The 23,137-nt window shown below is 46.6% G+C and overlaps 1 protein-coding gene across 1 annotated transcript in view; it reads right to left on the bottom strand.

Moving 5' to 3' along the window:
* The window catches only part of LOC144718726 (sodium-dependent neutral amino acid transporter B(0)AT2-like), a 41,844-nt gene extending 29,544 nt beyond the window's left edge, over positions 1-12,300 (bottom strand). The window contains exon 1 of the mRNA XM_078594205.1: positions 11,861-12,300. The gene's annotated coding sequence lies outside the window, so the exon portion shown is untranslated. The remainder of the gene's footprint in view (positions 1-11,860) is intronic.
* Positions 12,301-23,137: the final 10,837 nt, after the last annotated feature.

Genomic DNA, 23,137 nt, shown 5'->3' with positions numbered 1-23,137 from the left:
AATTAAGGTCCTACCCGCTTAATTTACACAACATATTTACGTGGCAGCAGCTGCTTAACCGCAGCCATGTTGTTCCGAAGGACCGGCTGAGTAAGAAAGCTTCACCAATGAGACGTGAGCACGCGCGTACGCTGAACTTCTTTCGCACAGTACGTGGCCAACCGTGCTATAATCGGAGGCGCGGGGGAAGGACAACGAACTAAAGGGGGGGGGGGGGGGGGGGGGGGCCCTGGGCTAGAGTTGGGGCCCTGGGGTGGCACGCGTCGCAAAAAGGGACGATGTTGCCGTTGGCCAGACAGTGACGGAGTGGAGTGGCGAGTTCGGCTCGTGTGTTCGTAGGCGCGAGGTGGAATTGTCACATCGCAGGATCGTGAGAGATGGCAGCTGCTTGGGGGAGGCTTTCACCCAGCAGTAGATTGACCATGGCTGATGTTAATTGTGCTTTATTGTATTCCTATGAATCACTCGTACAGTGACGTCTCAACAGAATTAGGCTCGATATTATGTCCAAAATGGCTTAATCTCTTAAACGGTCGTCCTGCAACAGCTGCGGATTATTTGACGACAAGCAATTCATCCTCGTTGCCATGTCCAATCAACAACGAGTGTAGAATTAACAGCGCCATTACTCTTCCTCTTCTCCCTTTTGTCGTTGTCGTTGTCGTGTCCTCGGCGCTAAATTCGGAAAGGTCTTGAAGCGCCCGTAATTCTGAGCTCGCGAGCGTAAACAAATCGCAGAGAAAAACGCGCGAGCTTTCAGTCAACGTTGCTAGGCGGCGGGATGAAATACGAAAAAAAAGCACGCTCGGCTGTGGTTGCACACACCACACAGGTGAGCGGCGCGCGCGCCAGGGTCACCGCAGCACGAAATGCGCCACGTGGCACTTTGCATGGGCGGGTGATAGAAACGGCGCTGATTCGAAGCATCCATCCCCCCCAAGATCTGGACGCAGATCCTCCGCAAACGGGAGGGGGAGTGACATGCTTCGTTGCGGGGGAAGTGTTTGTGATGAAGCTGCACCGGGGGGAGCACAAGGCGGTGGCGTGGTTTCGTGCCCGCAGCCGGAGTGAATGTACGAGTTACATCCGTGAGTGTGCGTGTGTATTTACGTGTGTTTATTGCTTGTGTGTTTGTGGGAAGCAGCGGTGCACTGGTTAGGGCACTGGGCTGCAAAGCTGGCGGTTCGGGTTCGGTCCTCTGCCAGGGCCAACATCAGCGGCGAGTGATATCTGGGTCTCCCATTGGTGGACTCTGACATAATTGGGTACCTGGGGTGGTGGATAAACATCAAAGGTGGCCGGGCTTCCTTGCTGGCCACGTGCATTGCGCCATCCAAATATAGGTGCAGGCGAACAGCACTTGCCACAACAGTCTGTATGGCCATACACAGATAGCCAGGTGGCTGAGGAGACAGCAACGAGCAAGGACTCCTGAGTTTAAATCCAGGTATCCACGCACCGGGTTCTCAAGTGTAGCGAGTGGATGACCTGGGCCTGTTCATCAATGACCGATTTGTATCCATCATATTAAATACGGTTTTGTTTTGTTTTCCTGAATTATAGCTTGTTCCAGTTCTGACAATTAAACAGCTTTGGCTTAACTGATGTCGGCTGAAGTCGTGACACTGACCTTTGCAATAGTGGCAAAAGGAGAGAAAACGTTGTCCTGAGTTGACATCTCGAAGACAACGCATCCAAAGAAAGATTCCCATCACAGCCAGCAATGCAAATTGTCAACGTTTGGCCAACAATATTTACATAGCATACGCAAATGTAATATAAATACCCTTATCGGCAGCAGCACAATGTCACACATGGTGGCCAGACGCAATGGAAAATGTGCACACCGTCTATCATCACTGCCGTAAGATTCAGCGAAGTGCAAACTCCCCGCGCCTCTCGTTGGCATTGTGCTTCCAGCCTTAATGGATTTGTGTTTCGCTGCGAATATATCTCTAATTGTGCGTTCACAATCTTGTTCTTGCTAATCGACGCTTGTGTGGCCAATTGTTGTACAATTAGAACGGTCCTCAATAGGGAAATTGGGGAACGCCAATAAACTTTGGTAGAAACGCGTCTGCGGGATCTCCACACGCATTCATATGTATTGGTATCTATAAATGTACTGATGTGTATTGATATCTTTAGATGTATTAACTACGTAGCCTGATATGTGAGCAATAACGATTGATCTTTGTACATATTGAGATGTGAACAAAAAAGCAGCGTATCTTTGATACGGCCTCGTTATTGGACGCATAATCAATACCGGTATATCTTTCTGTGACTACTGCCATCGCAATTAGTTCTGGGCAATTACAATCACGTTCCCACCCTTGTAAGCACTTGTCGTGTTAATCCCCTGATAGATGAGGGCATCCCCGCGCCGTGGGGTTATTCTGCCATACTTTACATCAGTGCGGTAAGGTGAAGGCAGTGAGCTTAGACATTTAATCATAAGCACAGCACAACATTTTTTTATTTTCTTTGGAATTGCCCTCTGAGGCTTACAAAACAGTCCCACAATCGACCTGCAGCAGCCTTCTGCGTGTGGTGGTGACCAATCCAAGCGCTATCCAGGGTCAACCGCGTATAGCTTCTGAGATCGGACGGCATCGGGCGCGTTCCAGGTGACTTGGTCAAAGGCCTGTTTTGAGTTCGTAGAAGCAAATATGCATCTGAAAGGGCTTCCGGACGGTAGGGCCAATCGATCGTTTAGGCGTGAAGCTGTAGAGGTGGTGGCACAGTGGTTAGCTTCGATTCCCTGGCCACGGTCATCATCAGTAGCGAGCGGTGTGAGCAATCAACCCCACGTGATGGACAAAGCAAGGGGAGGCCTTCATCCATGCTTGTGTTTATATTTTTACGACGACACATAATAGACTCTGCAGGATGCATAATTAAGAGTGGGTTTTCGCTGTAGTTTTTATTTTATAATCGTGAGGTGAACTTTATTATTTATCTCTAGAAGATCAGAGACAAATACCATGAAGTGATCAAAATGTAAAATTCTCAACCGTGCTGGAAATAGTTCAACACAATTAAGGTGGTAGGACTAGTTGCTGTGGCCAGACGACATCGCAGTTACTCTTGATATGGATTTAACATTTTATTTTGAGTCCGTAATTGTAACCAGCTGCCAGTTTATTTTATTTCCAGAACCCTCTATAGAGTGTATACCTTTGAAATTGGTCTGTAATTTGATTGTATTCCATCACCACTGGTGCATACAAAGTAAGACTGCACATGTCTGTTTTCTAACGTGGGAAATTGTAACCAAGAAGTGTAACACACATCCGACTGATTTAACAAAAAAAAGGGAAAACCACTGTTTTAAATAATGGTCAGGTATCCGCAGGGTTCCCCCTATGGCCAAATCACCCGCAATGTGCCTGCAGAGGCTCGTCAAAATCTCATGAAGCTAAGCAGGCCTGAGCCTGGAAAGCATTTGGATGGGCGACCCCTATGTATAAAGCAGGTGTTGTATGCTGGTGCGGTGGCTACATTGTCAGCAGAAGGCAGTGTAGCAACGTTGAATTGTTGTACTGTACTACATCAATCTATGCTGCCCACCTTCACCAACCCGCGTGGAAGCGTAACCAAACATTCCTCATGGCTGGCTCAGCATTTGGAAGGCCCTCATCCAGCAGTGCACTGACAAACAGACAGTACATGCCCTAAGGACAGACCGAGCTGGTAGGGGTTTCAAAAAACCAAGAGCCTTCCCGACATCCAGATGACAAAACATTTTAGAGAAAAACGGAGCCTGGGATTTCATATCGATTTAGAATTGGGGATTTGACATGACAACAAAGATAAACTGCTCGTAGCGAAATCATTCACAGCCGTTTAAAAGACAAAATAATTCAAAGTAATATTTGGCTTAATTTTGTTCAGATATCATCATGCAATCGATTCACAGAACCACAAGCGTCGTCATCATCAACCATGACCAATGTACTGCTGGATGAAGGCCCTCCCCAAGCCAGTGCCTCCTCACACGAATACCTGCGATGTCATAATCCACCCAGCTCCTGCAAACAAACCGGTTCCACCACTCCACCTCCTCGGTGGCAATCCTTGCGGACGCCCTGGTAAGTTCCTTTTCGTGATCAAAATTCAGCTTTCCAAAAAGCACTCCGACCTGCTCTGGCCCATCTCTTGATTTAATGTGCTAGATCAATGACAACAATATACATACATTTTCTAAATCTATGAAGAATCGATGTAAATTACTCAGATTGAAATATAAGTTAAATTTGTAAAATGCAAATATTGAGCAACCTCGGTTTAAGACTGAGGATGGGCATTATTGTTTGAGGCAAAATAAAAGCCTCTCCCAGATGTGGTGACCAGCTTGAGAGGAAAACCATAGATTTCCAACTCCTTTATAAATCCACTGCTGAATGAAGGCCACCCCATACCGTGTCAGTCATCGAAGTTGTTTGACCATACTTCACCGCATTGGTCAGTGCAGGTTGGTGAAGGAGAGGGTTATCGAACACCGGCTCAGATATCAACCACCACTCGTGTGGGCTGTGGCCAGAAATCAATCTCAGGTCGGTGGGTTTATAGCGCAGTGCACTGACCACTGTGCCACCACTCCACTCCCAACCAGATATTACGTCCAAATACAATTCTAAAAATCGTTTTATTTTTTTAATAAAACCAGGAATTGTCCGTATCATTGCAATGTCTATTGGCAATGTCTACAACACGACCATTACTTTGGCACTGATAGATATGCCCGGCACGATTGTGTGTGTATAGATGGTGTTTGCGTTTGTGTGTGTGCGCAAAAGGGGTTATTTTGAGTTAGATCATTTGAAATGGGGTGATGTTTTAGTAAGACGTATTAATTTATTTTAAATGTCACAAGAACGTATGAAATAGAGGTCAACAGCAATGTGCACACCTCCTGATGTGCAACCCTCCACTGCATCTGCCTACATGCATAACTCCACATGTACAACATTTACTTACTTAAACATGAAAGCCTATAACCACATCAGACGCTAAGCAGGCTTGAGCCTGCATAGGGCTTGGATGGGTGACCATTATGTAAACTTCTGGCAGTGCAGCAAAATCCACTGTTGTACTGTGCTTCAATACCCCCACATCTCGACTCCCCGTCCTTTACCAAACCCACAACGACCAACCTGGTGATGTATGGTCAAATAATTCCCCATGATCCATCCAGCGTGGTGATGCTCTCATCTAGCAGTGGATTGACAATGTACAGCGCATGGAAACACGACTGTCTAATTTCTATCGGTTCTAATCCCAACCCTGATACCTGTATATTTGGAGTTTGCATGTTCTTTCTCCCCATGTTCACGTGGATTTTTCTCCGGGTCCCCCAGTTTTTCCCCTCCACATTTAGAAACACGCGTTTCGAGTATTTGGCTGAAATAAATGTCCACATGATAAGCCATTTCGTTGAATAATCATTTGTGGCCAGGTCGCTTCTGAAAAAGAGCTACGTGGCTCAGTGGGCCTTAACTGATAAAATAAAAAGTAGTAGTAGGTAGTTCCACGGCGCTACAATTCCCGGTGAACCAGGTTTTCTTCCTAAGAATCACAGTTTTTGGGATCTGAACCTTCGCCAGGGCCTCTCTTAAAGTTGACTTTAGCCTGAGCCTAGCACATTGATGTGGCTGGCGGTGATCAGTGTCTGACCATTTGGGACAAATCCACGACACGCCAGTCACTTGCGGTTAAAGAGAGCCAATAGCGTCGTCGTCACGCACGATCTCCGTTGATGGCGCTGTTCATGGTAAATGTCCAAATGATGGGCCACTTTGTTGAGCTACCGTTTGTGGGCAGGCCGATGCTGAAAAATAAGTTAATATCTTAGTGGGCATTGCCTGGTAGAATGGGGATGGTTTAGTTTTATTTGTATGTTTTTGTGTGATTTGTTTACTTTGCATTACTGTCGTGTTTTTTCTTACCCGCACCTACTGGACATCTGTGAAAAAGATCTTTATATCTCATCGGATTCCTTCAGTATAAATATATATTTTGATTCTCATTCTGAACACGGTCGTTTTCCCGCTGGGAGTTCTGCCACCTTAGTTTTCCGAATTGTCACCTTTAGCCACCGTTTCGATCGCCCATCGATGAGCTTTGCCGGGAGAAAAAAATCAGAACAATTCTCGACATTTTCGTTGAAATCCTGACACGCACACACACACACTTTGCACGACGCCCTTTTGTCGCTCACTCTATCAAGAGGAATTGCCGTGGTCCTGCTAAGCACCGCCAGAATAAAATGATGCAATCAGCGATATTAGCTTTGAATCAGCACATTCCTACCTTTGCAATCTAAATTAAACAAACTCGTCTGGGATCCTTTTAATTGCTGAAATGCATCATATTTTTTACATTGAAAAATATTGTAACCAATCGACTGGCACCCATTTGACAATGAAGGACGCCAGGCATGCGGCCTTTAAAAGGTGGGGAAATTCGTAGCAGTGACGCGCATCATGACGGTGATGACGACGACGATGACGTCATAAATGGCCGCTCAGCTTAACCTGAGATATGGTGGCTTTATTCATGTATTCAAATTATAAGCAATTTACGGGCTATGCTATTTAAAACACATATTAATCAAAGCAATAATCAACTGCTTCATTTATTAATTCTATAACAAATCAATAGTTTCAGCTGTACACGTTGCGTGTGATACAATGTCAGGATTTTATAACAAAATGAACACATGACAAATTGGCCTGTAGTTATTTGGATTATGTAACACTCCACCTTTGTGTAATGGCCATTTCTAGAATAATGTTCAATCACTACGCACTGTGATTGAAGCAAATTATAAGTTAAAGAAGTTCCCGAATGTATGTTTATGTTGTACAATGTGTTGTTCGGCATAAGGTCCAGCGTTTTGCTCCACCTGTCGAGAGCTTCTTCAGCAACTGAATACAGTCTACACAAATTCAGTTCCTGAATAAAAATGTCATTCAGTTATTGAAGAAGCTCCCAGCACGACGCACGGTAACAACTCGTAAACACATCGGAGAGCGGTACAGCACAGCCACGAAAGCCTACGCAGTAAGTTAAAGAGGCATCTTGCTGCTATTTCAACGGAACTCCATAGCAATCTCGGGACATTTGATGGAATAACATGAGGTGCGACTCAGCTGTCAGAATACAAAAAGGCGATATCCCTCTCTACCATCCACAGATTCTAAAAGGTCTTAAATTAGAGGAACCACATGGCCGTAATGTATGGGGAACTTCTTTTGCACCGTTCGCAGCCAACCGTGCTCGGTATCGATGACCGAAGGTTCAGGAGGTCGTCAAGGGAAGCGATGGCGAGGAGAGGCTGATGCTGACAATGGCAAATCTCACTTCAACAACGTGGGAAACCGAGGGGCTCGAAGACATTCCCATAATCCACGTTGTCGCCATTTACAAAGAATAGAATCCCATTAAAAATTCATTTTTAATTAATTTGACAGACAACAAAAACCTCTTTTGGGGTTTTTTTTGAGCTGCCGATTGTTATTCTAAAGCAAATTGATTTGGTAAGGCAGGTCTACTTTCTGCAGTAATTTCTGGACCTTTTGGAAATTGCACCTCGATTGGGGTGTGTTTTAGATAAGTGATGACAGGTGAGTGATGCGTCCAGGTGAGATAAGAGAGTGCATGAAATATAAGAGGCAAGTTATGGTAAAGAGATTCATTCAGATGAGAGACAATGGGAGATTCGCTCAGACAATATCATATATTATATGAATAAAGATGGGTTCAGAAGAGATGTGAGGGATGACCGGATAGAAATCCATTCATACAAATGAGATACAAGAGACAGGAGATATACGCATTCAGATAAAAGAAAGATATGAGATGTATTTAGAAAAGGCATGAGAGATGAGAGAGACAGGAGGGGCATACGGGACAGCGATAACAGCATATGGGTACTGGACTGACCTAAGTCGCGATACTTCTCCAGCCCCCCCCCACCAACCCCCAACCTCGATCCCCACGCATCATGTGACCGCAAAGGCTACACAAAGCACGTGACATTTCACGTAATTATTTTATACGTTCTCATGGAATGTTTCACACATTCTTATGGAATGTGTAGAAACATTTAACGTATTTTGAGGCAAAAACAAAATGTTATTATCTGTTTTTCACATTTTTGAGTTGTCACCTTGCAGCTGGAACCTAATCGTAAAATACGGCCGGATACAGACCATCGGTGCATCCGATTGATCGGTATCATCAGTCTTTATTTTCAACGTTTTTGGCGGTCACCTTGAGAATGGCGGCCATCTTTGTAAATAATTGAAGGGCCCCATAGCCCTAGGCGTCAGACACTGTTATTAGGACCGGGCAAATGCCCCCAACTAACTGAGGATTTGCCAATGAACATTGCATTGTTATTGGCTCACTTTACATCTCTCTCTTCCCGACGTTCGTCCAACAGTTACAACCACATGCCCAACGTTGACCAAACGTTTGCTGACCTCTAGCTTTTTCCAATGTTGGTGACTTTATTTTAAAAGCCACAAATATTTCACCATCCTGCAGCACTATTGGTGGCCATCTTGAAAGTGGTGTCCATCTTGGCAATACTGTCTACTCACGTGTACTCTTATGTGAAGCCAATGTTTGTCATAATCACCATGAGCCGTGATCAATCCACTCTTGGATGAAGGCCTCCAAGAGCGATCGCCATCTCCCGTCACTTATCCGAGCGTGTTTCTTTCGCAAAACTATGGTCTAATCGTCATAAAACCCACAAACATTTCACTAGACCGTGAGCCGGCTCCTACAAGTGGTGAGGAATGGAGGGATAGATGGACATTTCAAGTGTGAAAGGAGGGGCAAGCTCAATGAATGTTGCACTCTGACAACAAAGGCAAATATTTACACTATGAGACCTCCTTTACCAGTGGCAAAATATAGTAGTAGGTTTTTACCCTTTAAACTGGTACAAAACTGACACCTTTATACAAGGCATCATGTTTGCAATAACCGCAACACAAGCAGTAAAAATGCAAACAAAAAGAAACAACTCTGATAATGGTAATGAGGACAGTGCATATCATTACCATTATCAGAGTTGTTTATTTTTGTTTGCATTTTGACTGCTTGTGTTACGGTTATTGCAAACATGATGCCTTGTATAAAGGTGTCAGTTTTGTACCAGTTTAAAGGGTAAAAACCTACTACTAAAGGCAAATATGTCAACGTAGCGTGGCACGCGAATGGGTGGTGTGGCCAGCTCCACACACGATGTGACACGCCCTGCCACCTTTGTCTTCCCAGTGCCAATGTTCATGACCACACTATCACCGTATGCGGAGTTCGCCGAGGGTGGGGGGGGGATACAGGTCGAACTCAAATTAAACCTTTGCCATTGCGCTAAACACACATACACAGTCGCCCTTTACTTGTCACACCGAGATGAATATCCGTGCTCGCTGTACATGTCCAGAATACATTGCAGCATAGTGCCGACACCATTTGAATAAAACATTTGCGCCCAGTTGTCGACCCCCTGCTGGTTAAAAGTCTCCCCATGCCGTGCAGGTCGTGAGGGTTATTTGATCATGCTGGTCGGTACCCGTTGCGGGTGGTGGGGTGGGATTGGGGTGGGGGGAGACCATTCCACATATCACCCGCCACTGATGTCAAGCCTTGGCCGGGAATGCAACTTTGATGGCCGGGCTCACAACGCGTCGTGCTAACGAACCACTGCGCAACTGCTCCGTAATGACAATACAGCGCGCAAAATCGAATATTGCTTTTCGATTTAAAGTTTTCGTGACTGCAGAGATTCATCTTCTTGGTTCTTTCGGTAAAGTCACGTAGAAGGGAAATAATAAAATAAAATAAAATACTTTTTTATGTTTTATTTGCATTATTTTATTATTTCGCTTCTACGTGACTTTACCGAAAGAACCAAGAAGACGAATATTGCTTGATTCTCCATAAATTGTATGAAGATTACGAGAGATGAAAAATAATATACTCTGATCCTGGCAAAACAAAGGTCCCATAGATATTCTGAGGTATTCATCCGGTAGTGGACGTAGCATGGATAATTATGATGCTATGCATTATTGAGATACCTCTCTATATATACATGCATGACGAAAGCATTCATTAGAATATGTCACGCACAGTGCACCAGAGCCCAGATATGTTACACGAAGTGCATATGAACAACGGACGCATAGCAGACAAATATGTGCACTGCACATTGTGACAGTGCGTAGCAGCACGTTTTGCATCATTATGACATTATTATTATTATTGTGCATTCCAGGAAAATGTCATTAGACTGATCGCGCGTTACCAGTGCATAGGGCGAACGTACAACGACACGCAGTCGCCTCGATGGGGTTGTCGTTATTGACGGATATGACGAATTAGGACACACATGTTCACTCATAAAAGCAACCAGCAAAATCTGCCCTGTCGAAGGGTAGTGGCCCGAACCGTTGAGATAATGTGTTCATCCCAGAAGACATGAAGAAATCGTAGCATGTGTGTGAGTGCGTAGCTCTCTCTTGGTTACTGCTGTGTCAGGCAAGTGCAACTGATATAATTTACGATGCACCACAGCAACGCGCATACATCGTTTGGAGCATGCATATTTGAATAATGATGCAATTAGAACGTTACGTATATAGATTGCAAAATCTCTACTCACATCACAGCATACGCCGATGCAATATGCGAAAGCGAGCAACACACACGCATTATCATTCGCTACCGGCACTCCGCTTTATCTGTACGCACAGACGTCGCACGTGCCCGGGCAGCTTTGCGTTGGTGACACACGACCACAGCCAACACATTGCATGGAGCACAGGTGCCACAGTGTGTGCGCGCGTGTGGGTGACGGGAGTTGAGAAATCTCATGGTCACTCACGTGCCACACACACACACACCGGCGGCGGCTCAGAAGAGGACTTTGTAGGAGAGAAGGGTGGGTGGGGGCATGGCAGAGAAGGGCATTGAAGGGCAAAGCAGGACCCCGGAAGACCAGGAAGAAAACAATGATGTGTATACATGAATTTCGACATCGATTTTTTTTACACGCGTTTGTCATCGGAACTATTCGTTAGACTTATCATCATTGCTGCCCCCCCACTTCTACCGCGTTACAGAGAGACATAGCCGAAGCGATAACGCTTTCAATCTTAGTCGGAAAGCGGAAGGGCAGGTTTGTAAATAGAAAAACCCCACAGATGAAAGAAAGATCAACGACGAGAACTGAGGAAGGGCGTGAAAGGTCAGTGGGTGGACCTGCGGGGCAAAGTTGGGCAGCGACAAACCAGGATGGGGAAAGGGGCAGTGGAGGAGGGGGGGGCATGGATGGGGAAGGTCATCTCACCTTGAGGAGTGCACAGGGAGACACGGGGGGGGTGGGAGGGGCAGTCTAAGCGAGCGGCAAATTCCAATCGTTGGTGTCGCCTGGTCCTCCACTAAAACCTCCCCGTCTCTGGCGAATAAAAACAACAGCACACGCTTCCCTACCCCTACACTCGTGTATATATATCTGCTAAGCGCTAATGGTCGCTATAAACGACATGCCATTCCTATCCTAGTTTCCGATCTGATCTCTCATTACCACTGCGATCCCTCCCTTTTCTCTGCAGCTCGTCTATATATTCCCCACTAACCTTCTCTCCCCCTCTCTCCGAGCTTATAATATTTCCACGCTCTCTTCAGCCTGTTCTCTCGCTCTCTCTCTCTCTCTCCTTCATCTCGCAGCCTGTTTTCTAATCCGTTTCTGCTCGCCTCCACTGCTCGTTTCACTCCCCTTGCCTGGAAATTTCGCTTCAAAGTGTCCCACCACCCCCACCCGCCCCCCACTCACCTTTTCCTTGCAACCTGAGCCTCTCGCCTCTAACTTCGTCTCTGGAGCACTCTCACCTCTGGAAGTCTTTCTCGATCTCCTTCAAGCGTGCGTGGACCACACGACGACGCACGTGCACACACACGAAGCAACACACGCAGTGAGCGCCTGTTGAGCCAGAGACCAACGCGACGATCTCTGTCTCTCTCTCTCTCTCTCCTCCTTCCTGCGTGCAACAACGATCACGGCATCGAAGAAGACGATCTTGTTAATGTCGCCGTTGGATTCTACTCGATACTGCGGCAGTCAAATAGGCGCACCGCGGGCGACGATGCTGACCTTCGCGTCCGACGAAGATGAAAATCGGAGCGCGCGTGATCCACGGCGTGATCGTGCCGGTCGGCGAGAGTGAGAGGGAGGGGAGAGAGAGAGAGAGAGATGTAAAGAGCAGAGGGGAGAGTGCGCAGAGGAGAGCGAGGGATTTGCGGAGAGCGGAGACGATGGTGGGGGGGGGGGGTCACGCGTGGGCGGGCTCGCGTGCGCTCCGTGACGATCCTGGTCTGCAGTGATGCTGTAGTCGGTGAACATTATTGGGTCTTGTTATTTTAATGCTAATATCATTCGACTTTCCAGCGTGACTAAAAGTACGAGCATCGTGATGATTAATAATGATTTTTTTGTTTGTTTTATGGAGCGGTGGCGCACGAGTTAGCGCACTGCGTTTTTACACGTAAACTCGGTGTGCTGGGGTTCGAGATTCTTCAGCCACGCGGATGACGTCATTGACGAGTGACACCTGAACCCGACCTGCAGGGCCTCTCTCGCATGCCCAATATGTTGTGCGGTTAGCCTTCATCTGCAGCAGTGTGTGTGTGTGTGTATACAGTGAGGGGAAGAAGTATTTGATCCCCTGCTGATTTTGCACGTTTGCCCACTGACAAAGAAATTATCAGTCTATAATTTTAATGAGGGAAATAAGTATTTGACCCCCTCTCAATCAGAAATATTTCTGGCTCCCAGGTGTCTTTTATACAGGTAACGAGCTGTGATTAGAAGCACACTCTTAAAGGGAGTGATCCTAATCTCAGCTTATTACCTGTATAAAAGACACCTATTCACAGAAGCAATCAATCAATCAGATTCCAAACTCTCCACCATGGCCAAGACCAAAGAGCTCTCCAAAGATGTCAGTGTGTGTGTATATATAGTGGCCGATGCTGCTGCTGATGATGATGACCGTAGTTCATTAGCGTGACTAGCGTGGGTTAGGGGGGGGAGTGCCTTCCCCTGGCCAAGGCTACGAGTCGTTACTACGTCACTGACAACGTCGTTACTACCCCACTGACAACGTCGTTACTACGTCACTGACAACGTCGTTACTACACCACTGACAACGTCGTTACTACGCCACTGACAACGTCGTTACTACCCCACTGATAACGTCGTTACTACGCCACTGACAACGTCGTTACTACGCCACTGACAACGTCGTTACTACGCCACTGACAACGTCGTTACTACGCCACTGACAACGTCGTTACTACGCCACTGACAACGTCGTTACCACGCCACTGATAACGTCGTTACTACCCCACTGATAACGTCGTTACTACGCCACTGACAACGTCGTTACTACGCCACTGACAACGTCGTTACTACGCCACTGACAACGTCGTTACTACGCCACTGATAACGTCATCACTACGCCACTGACAACGTCGTTACTACGCCACTGACAACGTCGTTACTACGCCACTGACAACGTCGTTACTACGCCACTGACAACGTCGTTACTACGCCACTGACAACGTCGTTACTACGTCACTGATAACGTCGTTACTACGCCACTGACAACGTCGTTACTACGCCACTGATAACGTCGTTACTACGTCACTGACAACGTCGTTACTACGTCACTGACAACGTCGTTACTACGCCACTGACAACGTCGTTACTACGTTACTGATAACGTCGTTACCACGTCACTGACAACGTCGTTACTACGCCACTGACAACGTCGTTACTACGTCACTGACAACGTCGTTACTACGTCACTAACAACGTCGTTACTACCCCACTGACAACGTCGTTACTACGTCACTGATAACGTCGTTACTACTCCACTGATAACGTCGTTACTACCCCACTGACAACGTCGTTACAACGTCACTGATAACGTCGTTACTACGCCACTGACAACGTCGTTACTACGTCACTGGTAACATCGTTATTGCGTCACTGACAACGTCGTTACAACGCCACTGACAACGTCGTTACTACGTCACTTGCTGTAGTTCAAAGTCGATTCAGACCGTCCTGCTCACAACACCAATACGATAGGCGGCGTTCATCCGCCTCGAGTGCACATTGCACATTCCCATGACGGCAGCCAGTTTCCATCCATAGTTGATGACTTCCTACAAAGTGGAACATATTTTATCAACTCAAATGGACAATGTAGGCTGACTCGTTGCCCACAGCGCTATATATTTTAGGCCCATGGCCAAATTACACTGGTCAACACACTTTTCCTGGCATAAGGTATTCCAACGGGTGCTGATTCCAAATCTGGCATCAGTTTTTGTCTATCACATCAGGTTTTTGAGATATCAAATATTGCATTTTCAATCAAAACTGCGGAAGAAAAATATGAAAAAAATTTGGATATCTACATGAAATGATATTATAAACACACTATCCTAAAAATACAGCACCATATTTTATCACTAAAGCAGTCACTGACTCGCAACAACTTGCAATCATAAGTGACAGAGTTAATTTCGGGTAAAATCAATGAAAATTGGGTATGCCGATTGCATAAAAATGAGATGTGATAGAGCAAATCAGATTTGGAATCAGCACCCTGAAATTAGTCTAAAACAGCTGCAAAAGTCCAGGCCAGAAAAATACATTTTGTTTGTTGACCAGTGTTATCTGTAACGCGCCCTATCTCGTCATGTATGTATGATGAACCTCTTTCGCACCGTACGTAGCCAACCGTGTTAATTGCAGCAGGATTGTGTCTGGGTATCGCTTGGTCTGGCGACCACCATGCACAAAGCAGGCGGTATATGCTGCTGCGGGGATATATTGTTCAAATTCAAGTTCATGTATTAGGTATAGCCCTGTGAGCCATTCGGCTCTTGAATCGGGTGCAACCGCAACAAACAAAAAACAAAAACATGAACAAGAAAACATCTTAAAGTGACTATGTGCAAACAGAAAATCCAAGAAAAGACAGCAAAATATTGCAGAAAAAGCACCGTACACCAACACTGTGTGCAAAAATCCCAGTGGGATGCAAGTCAGACAACAACAACCACAAGACAACTTAGATTAAAGCCATCAGTCTAACTCTGTACTACAACAAACAAACATGGCCAAACCAAAAAACTTTTCGAAAATCACCAAAATAAAGCCATAAAAGCAATGAAACAGTGATCATAGGAACTGTGACCGAATTTTCACAATAAACGACGTCAACAACATGTACTACCAAACTCTGCAGCCATAGCTGGCTGCATGAGTCACTCCACAACAATAGGAGCATCAGTGGGAGTATCAACATTTTTCAACGCACCTTTAAGATTGTGGGCAGCAGAGAGGGCTGAAAATCCACGGTTGTACAGTACCGTGCTCCAGTGTCTACGCTCCCAGCCGTCACCAGCCATGCAACTCGTGGTGGGTGAATTCGTGGTGTGGAGACGGCCCTCACCCAGCAGTGCCGGCCTTCATAGGGGCTCGCTAACAGCACTTGCCCCAACAGTCTGCCAAAGGCTATACTGGGGATGTTTGTCTTGTGCCAGCCTTGGGTGTAACAACACGTCTGTGTGTGTGTTTGTCAGCGTGTGAATTGTGTCCGTGTGGTGAGCGGTAGTTGCTGTGGTTAGCGCACTGCGCTCGATTGCAGCTCACGGCTAGCATCGGTGACGAATATCAAAACACGATCACGAGCCTCCCCCTAGATCGACTCAGCCTCAAGTGGGTACGAATACTGGGGAGACAAAAAGTCTGCCGGCACACCCAAGCCGTGGCGGCCTTCACAGGTGCTCGCTAACAGCACTTGCCCCCGACAGTCTGCCAAAGGGTTCTACGGGGGAAGCTTTGTCTTTGTTTGATGAGTCAGTCCCCAGGGGGCGGGGTCAGGAGAGTGGGCAGCAGTGGGTGGGACGTGATTGGTCCGGAACGCCTTGTGACGTCTGTGCCACCGCGTGGGAGAGTGTGACGGCTCCCCCACGGATGACGTCCCGGTGTTAGACTCACCCCCCCCTACCCAGCCATACGAATTTGTGTAATTCCCGTCACACATTGATTCGCGAGTGGTTTGAAATTAAAATGACATGTTTTCACCAACATAAAAACCTACAAACATTGTAAAGCGACGGAAAGAAAACACACCCGCACGGGTCAACGTTACTGATGTGCCAGAGCAGCGTCGATGAAATAAAAACTGTCTGGAAAGACCGCTGTGGGTGTATTTTAGCGAATACTGTACACTTTTTTTTGACGGCGTGATGCCAACACGTTCTTTTACCAATCGACGATTTCCGTGTCTCAGCGCGTGGCAAGGTGCGTCCGTTTTCGCGCGCATTTCCACACGTTCTTGAATACTAATCCACTAAGCGTGATTCATATTTGTATTATTTGTGCACATCTAAAATGTTGCCTGTATGCATGTAGTATCCTAACATTGGCACAGCAGTGTGAATTTTACGCCACCAATTCCGCCGAATAATGCACTATGCTTTGAATTATTACTGATTACATTACAGTATTAATAGCATTGCATCTGCAGGGAAATGTGCACAGATGGCCCGCACAATGTAAGGTACAAACCAGAGGCATCCGCTTCGAGTCGATCTCCCGGAATGGCAGTTGGAGGAATGGGCAAGGTTTCTTCAGAATTCGAATCTGTATTAATACTGGAGGAATCCGATGAGCTATAGAGATCTTTAGAGTTATTTTTTAAAGATGGCGGGGTAAAGTGTGGGTATTACCACGTCTTCTTCCATAGACGTCCGGACAGCGTAGAAGAGTAGGCCAATAACCCTCTACCGAGGCTCTGCAGAGCTCCGTTTAGTGGAGGGGCGCCCTTCCACCGACAGTGGCGTGAGCTAGACACGTTCAGGGCTGCACCTTTGTGTATTCACGACCTTTTAACCATCCAAGAATGTCATCCCCATTCTTCTCGCTTCTGCCAGATCCACCGTGCAGACCGAATTTGTTGTCCCCGTGGGTTTCTAGCCTGGTTCAAATAACAACAATTTTTTTGATAATTGTTTTTTTACCCTTCTATCTGGCAACAAAACTGATACCTTTTTTACAAGGAGTCATGTTTGCATAGACCACAATACCTGCAGTCATAATGCAAACAAAAAACACAACTCTGATAATGTGCACTGTCCTTGAAGTTGATTGGTCCACACCCGAGACAGCTTTGCTTACAACCTAGTCTCACATGGGTTGCGCCTTTTGGCGTCATCTGGTCCAACCCATGTGAGACTAGGCTCTAAGGAAAGCTGTCTCGGGTGTGGACCAATCAACTTCAAGGACAGTGCATACATTATCAGAGTTGTGTTTTTTGTTTGTATTATGACTGCAGGTATTGTGGTCTATGCAAACATGACTCCTTGTAAAAAAAGGTGTCAGTTTTGTTGCCAGATAGAAGGGTAAAAAAAACAATTATCATATTTTTTACTGGAAAATGAGATTCCAATGGAACAAATTTTTTTTTAAATGTTACGGTGACAGCCCATTGATATTTACCGTCTCGTTTTGCAATGGAGAATCACGGTCCCCATAGTAAAATTATCGAGGAACTTTGTGCTTTGTTCAACTCTGTATGACAATAAATTGCATCATGCAACCCTACATAATCTGTATACACACACACACATTGCATAACGTAACCCCAAACCATTGCCAGTCACCGGCACCTTCTGCACATTTACATTACAGTGCATTCACGAAATCTGAATTTCAAACACGAACGTTGAAATCCACACGATACCCTCCACCAGTAGCACGGCCAATGCGCGTCTGGCAGGGGCTGAAACCCCCCCCCCACCACTGAAACTGAATTGCACTATTAATACGTAAGGTCATTGATGTAAATTATTCCACCAGGCAAATCTCTCCTCCACTGACAACCTCTGTACTTCAACAGCCCCAACTCAAAGCCCCATCTCTCCGCAAATGCACCCCCACCACCACCGCCACCACCACCGCTCCATCCTCTCCACCCTCCCTCCACCAGTATCCACCACATCACCCCCCCCCCCCCCCTTTTTACACTACCACACACGCGCCCCCACCTCCCTCCCCCATAGCTCTCATCCCACCGTCTCTTCTGACGTCATAATCCACCACTGGTGTCTCACCCCCCCCCCAACTCTGCTCCTCCTGCTGCTGCTACCCCACCACCTTCTCATCTTCCACGTAACCCCTCGTGCCGCGCGGCTGCCGTGGCCTTCTAATCGTTACCAACAGACGGGCAAAACCATTTTTACACACAAAGACAAAAGACAACATTTCCCCCGTGTAGCCTGAACAAACTGTAGGGGCAAGTGCTGTTAGCGAGCACCTATAAAGGCCGGCACGGTACACGAGGGGGTGGGTGGCCAGCACCACGCGCGACCGCCTTTGTCTCCCCAGTGGCGATGTTTACTACACACCGCGTACCCATTTGAGGCTGAGTCGACCTAGGGGAGGCCCGGGACCGGTTCAGATAATCGTCACCTGGTGTTGGTAGCCGTGAGCGGGAATCAAACCCGGCTCACCGGGTGTATAGCGCAGCGCACTGAGCGCTACACCACCGCTCCCCACACACACCCTGCAATTCGTTGATTCGATTAAAAAAAAATGCATTTATGTCTCATCATATTTGTCATTCCCCCTCCCCCCACCCGATCCTGTGTTGTTGGTACAGTCATGTATGCTCCGTTAAAATAAAAACAAATAATTACCATACCCACTTTGCATATGCGATAATTGACTGAACCTGAAACGCGTGGTGAGCGTGCGAATCGATTGTCGTTGATGATGAGTTTGTTACGTGGGTTGTAGCACCCCCCCTCCATCCCTCCCTCTCTCTCCACACCTCTCCGCCTCCCTCCCTCCCCTCTCCCAGGGGTAACAAGTGAGGGGTAGTCATGGTGACCGGGCGGTTGCCATGGTGATGTTGAGGTGGCTTCTGCAACCGAGAGAGAGGAGAGGGATGAAGAGCGGGGAGGGCAAGATAAAAATAGATGGAGGAAAAGACAGAGGAAGGGAAACGTGGAAGGAGAGATACAGTGGATGGAGAAGAGAAAGATGGGTGGGGGGGGGGGAGACGGAGGGAAAGTCACGGAGTGCGAGTGAAGATGAGAGAGGGCACGGAGGGAGAGTCACATTGTGGTGGGAGGAAGCGACCAAGCGATACCTGTATTGATATTGAAGGAGACAACGAGACTGAGACATCGGCAAGAGAGACATCAATAGATAGGGGCACAGACAAATGCAGATGCGCAGCGAGAGGCACGGAGACAAAGAGGCACAACGGGGTCCCGAGGGAGAAAGACACAGACAGACGCAAACGGCGATAAAGCATCAGACAAGAAGCACTGAACGAGACACAGAGATGGGCATATCGATAGAAAGAAAAAAAAATCACAAAAACAGAACAAGACAGTTAAATAGATACACAATTAGACAATCAGACTGGAAGAGAGATCTTCTTGGTTCTTTCGGTAAAGTCACGTAGAAGGGAAATAATAAAGTAATAAAAATAAAACATAATATTTTAATAAAATAATAAAAATAAAACATTATAAAAGATAATGTTTTATTTTTTATTATTTTATTATTTCCCTTCTACGTGACTTTACCGAAAGAACCAAGAAGATGAATCCCTGCCGTCACGAAAGCTTTAAATCGAAATGGAAGAGAGATATGAGAAGCAGGGAGCGTGAGGGATCTAAACGGCATGGGGAGGCCTTCATCCAGCAGTGGAGCGATCACGGGCTGGCAATGATGATGATGATGAACGGAGGATGAAAGTAAGACGAGAGGGTAAGGAAAGTGGCGCAGGTTCTGTACGGCGGCACCCCACCTGAATATTTTGCTTTTAAAAATTATGTTTTAAACTTACTTGACAAGATGTTTACTTGATAATTAATTAAAAACGTTTTTTTCCCAAACCTAGAAAAAAGAGTTTAAATCACGTATTATTAGAACTCATTCGGTAGAGACGCGATTGAAAGAGGATCGATACTTCGGAATCGATTCGTGGAGTGCGTAATTCTATCCTAATGGTGACTCAAAATGATCATCAGGCTCGTTGTGGAGAATACAAATAACGCAACGTATCATTTAGAGTCACGTATTATAGAATGCTGCGTCGAATCAGGACGCATGTCTGGCAGTTCACGAAGCCTGCTGGTGCTGAATCAATGCTGCTGAAATGACGCAATTCCAAAAGGACGCGCATCTGATGCGTTACGTCAATAAATATTGTTTCATGTCGAGCGACAGATATGTGACGGGAAACGGTGTCTGCATATCTATCGCGAAAATTGATATTCCGGCATCCCATTGGCCGATCCTAAGCCCGGTGCACAGAGGCAGGCAAGAGGGGGGAGGGGCAATGGCATCGGGGCAATCAACAGGTACACGCCCAGCCAATCAGAAGCCGTGATTGCGGGCCTATTTGCACACGGCCCGAACATGTCCAGATTGATGTGGGCAGGCCAACTTATTAGGGGCATGTTGAGGTCGCACTCGTCACGCACAAAGTTGCTTGCCACGAATGAACCGCAACACCTTGCCGATCTCGTCAAGAAGCACAAACTCATCACGCGAACTACGATCGCCCTCGCAGCGGCTTCTGGCTAACCTGTCGAACAAAGACGGTTACCGCAAAGCGTACTTTCAGATGCACTTCTGCGGCCGTCTGGAACGCTCTTCCTTGCAATATTAGGTAGGCACTAGAGATATGCACTTTGTAATATCTATTGAGAACTAATTTGTTTAGAACTGTTTTTTGTGTTTCGATTGTTGACCTTCCCCGCACCTTCAATTAGCACGGTTGGCTACGTATGGTGCGAAAGAAATTCAACATACCGTACATACATACATTCTTAGGTTTTAAAACCTCCAAAGACCCAGAGAGCCCAATCAACAAACAATCACAATGTTGAGCGTTCTATGCAATCATCCAAGAGGTTAATGAGCTTAAACACGGTAACCTTTTTGGAAATTTAATTGAGCAGGAAAATAATGATCTATGCCGGCTTGGTCGGCTGCCTGGTTGAAAAGAAAACATTGGAATCAGAAGTTAGGACATTGTATAGGTCAAAATGGCAACCAACCCCACTCCAAGTTCATTAATGTCTGCATGGAACCAATGTCAATTGAGCAATAAAAAAATGATCAGCCTTCCACTACAGCCCTCACCAACCGCATTCCGATCAGCATGGTGAAATATGGTCAAATGACTCCCCAAAAACCGCTCGGTGTGCATGGACCCTAATCCAATATAACAATTCTCTCCAGTACGATGCGATGAATTGTCACGATTTATGATTGCAATTTGATTGAAGAAGAGATCATCACTATCATTATTACGTCTCTCGTTTTGCACTTTATGTTACATTTTGTTGTGCGCTGTCTCATTCGTTTCATTGCCCTGAAAGCAATACGTAGCAGCAAATAAATTGCATATAATTTGCACAAATAATACATATTCCCGTCGTTCCTGCACGATTCACGTCACGAGCACAATTATTTTATTTTAGTTGATGACTCACAGACCCGCCTCGCATTCGCGTCTGTATCTGTGCGTTGCAATGAATGGCTGGCTGTGGAAGGTGCGAAAGCCGTTCAACATACATACGTGTGTGCATATGCGTTTCTGTATTTTCGCTGTGTCTGTCGACTATGAACGTGCCCTTGCATCGATGTTGTGAGTAGATTGTCTCTGTCTTCATGTCAGAGCTACGCCTCCACGCATCATGCACATTTCACTGCCCCCTCCGTCTCCACGTAATTCCTGTCTCTGCGCATCTCTGTCTTTGCCAATGGATGTCTATGTCTTCGGCACAAAACACATTCCTGCGGAGGGAGCTGGTAGGAACGTTGGGTTGCTCGGTCAATGGCCAGGGTCAACGGCGGCGTGGTGTATTCCGCAAATATGCCCGACTGTGAGGGCGGGCACAAGCCGGCGTGAGTAGGTTAAACGTTGAGTTTTATAAGGGCACCACGGGGTGACCAGCCCCTCCCCACCCAGCCCCACCCCTTCCACCCCCCACCCAGCCCCACTCTCCCCACCCAGCCCCTCCCAACCCTCCCCTCCCCACCCAGCCCCACCCTCCCCACCCAGCCTCTCCCCACCCTCCCCTCACCACCCAGCCTCTCCCTCCCCACCCAGTCCCGCTCTGCACGACGGACACAATAATCCCCTGTGGGCTGGTGTAACCAGGAGGTTCCTACCAGTAAAATAAAACCACAAGTATGAAGCTTTGGACTGAGTATATGACGTTGTGCAGTAAGAACGTAACTGTCCTGTGGCCCACAAGGCTTGATAACATCGCCATTGAATTCCCCATCTTTGCATTGGTCAAACGTTCAATTCCAGTTACATTATATCCATCTAGATTTAAAACGTTTTGCTTGAGAACTGCTTTACGTGGTCAGTTTGTAGTCATTCCCTTGCACCTCCGATTAGCACCGGTTGTCTATGTATAGTGCGAATGAAGTTGAGCATACATACAGTACATACAAATTGTACATTTGTAACGCGCTGCAGAGTATTTGCCAGAGGTGGGACAAAGTCATTGTTATGCAAGTCCAAGTCGAGTCGCAAGTCATCAAATTCATGACTCGAGTCTGACTCGAGTCCAAGTCACATGACTCGAGTCCACATCTCATAGGTGGGACAAAGTCATTGTTATGCAAGTCCAAGTCGAGTCGCAAGTCATCAAATTCATGACTCGAGTCTGACTCGAGTCCAAGTCACATGACTCGAGTCCACATCTCATAGGTGGGACAAAGTCATTGTTATGCAAGTCCAAGTCGAGTCGCAAGTCATCAAATTCATGACTCGAGTCTGACTCGAGTCCAAGTCACATGACTCGAGTCCACATCTCATAGGTGGGACAAAGTCATTGTTATGCAAGTCCAAGTCGAGTCGCAAGTCATCAAATTCATGACTCGAGTCTGACTCGAGTCCAAGTCACATGACTCGAGTCCACATCTCATAGGTGGGACAAAGTCATTGTTATGCAAGTCCAAGTCGAGTCGCAAGTCATCAAATTCATGACT

Source organism: Lampetra planeri, chromosome 5 (assembly GCF_965212315.1).
Source record: "Lampetra planeri chromosome 5, kcLamPlan1.2.h2, whole genome shotgun sequence".
Lineage (NCBI taxonomy): Eukaryota > Metazoa > Chordata > Hyperoartia > Petromyzontiformes > Petromyzontidae > Lampetra > Lampetra planeri.
The sequence above is the reverse complement of the archived record's forward strand: the minus strand, read 5'-3'. Positions and strand labels throughout refer to the sequence as shown.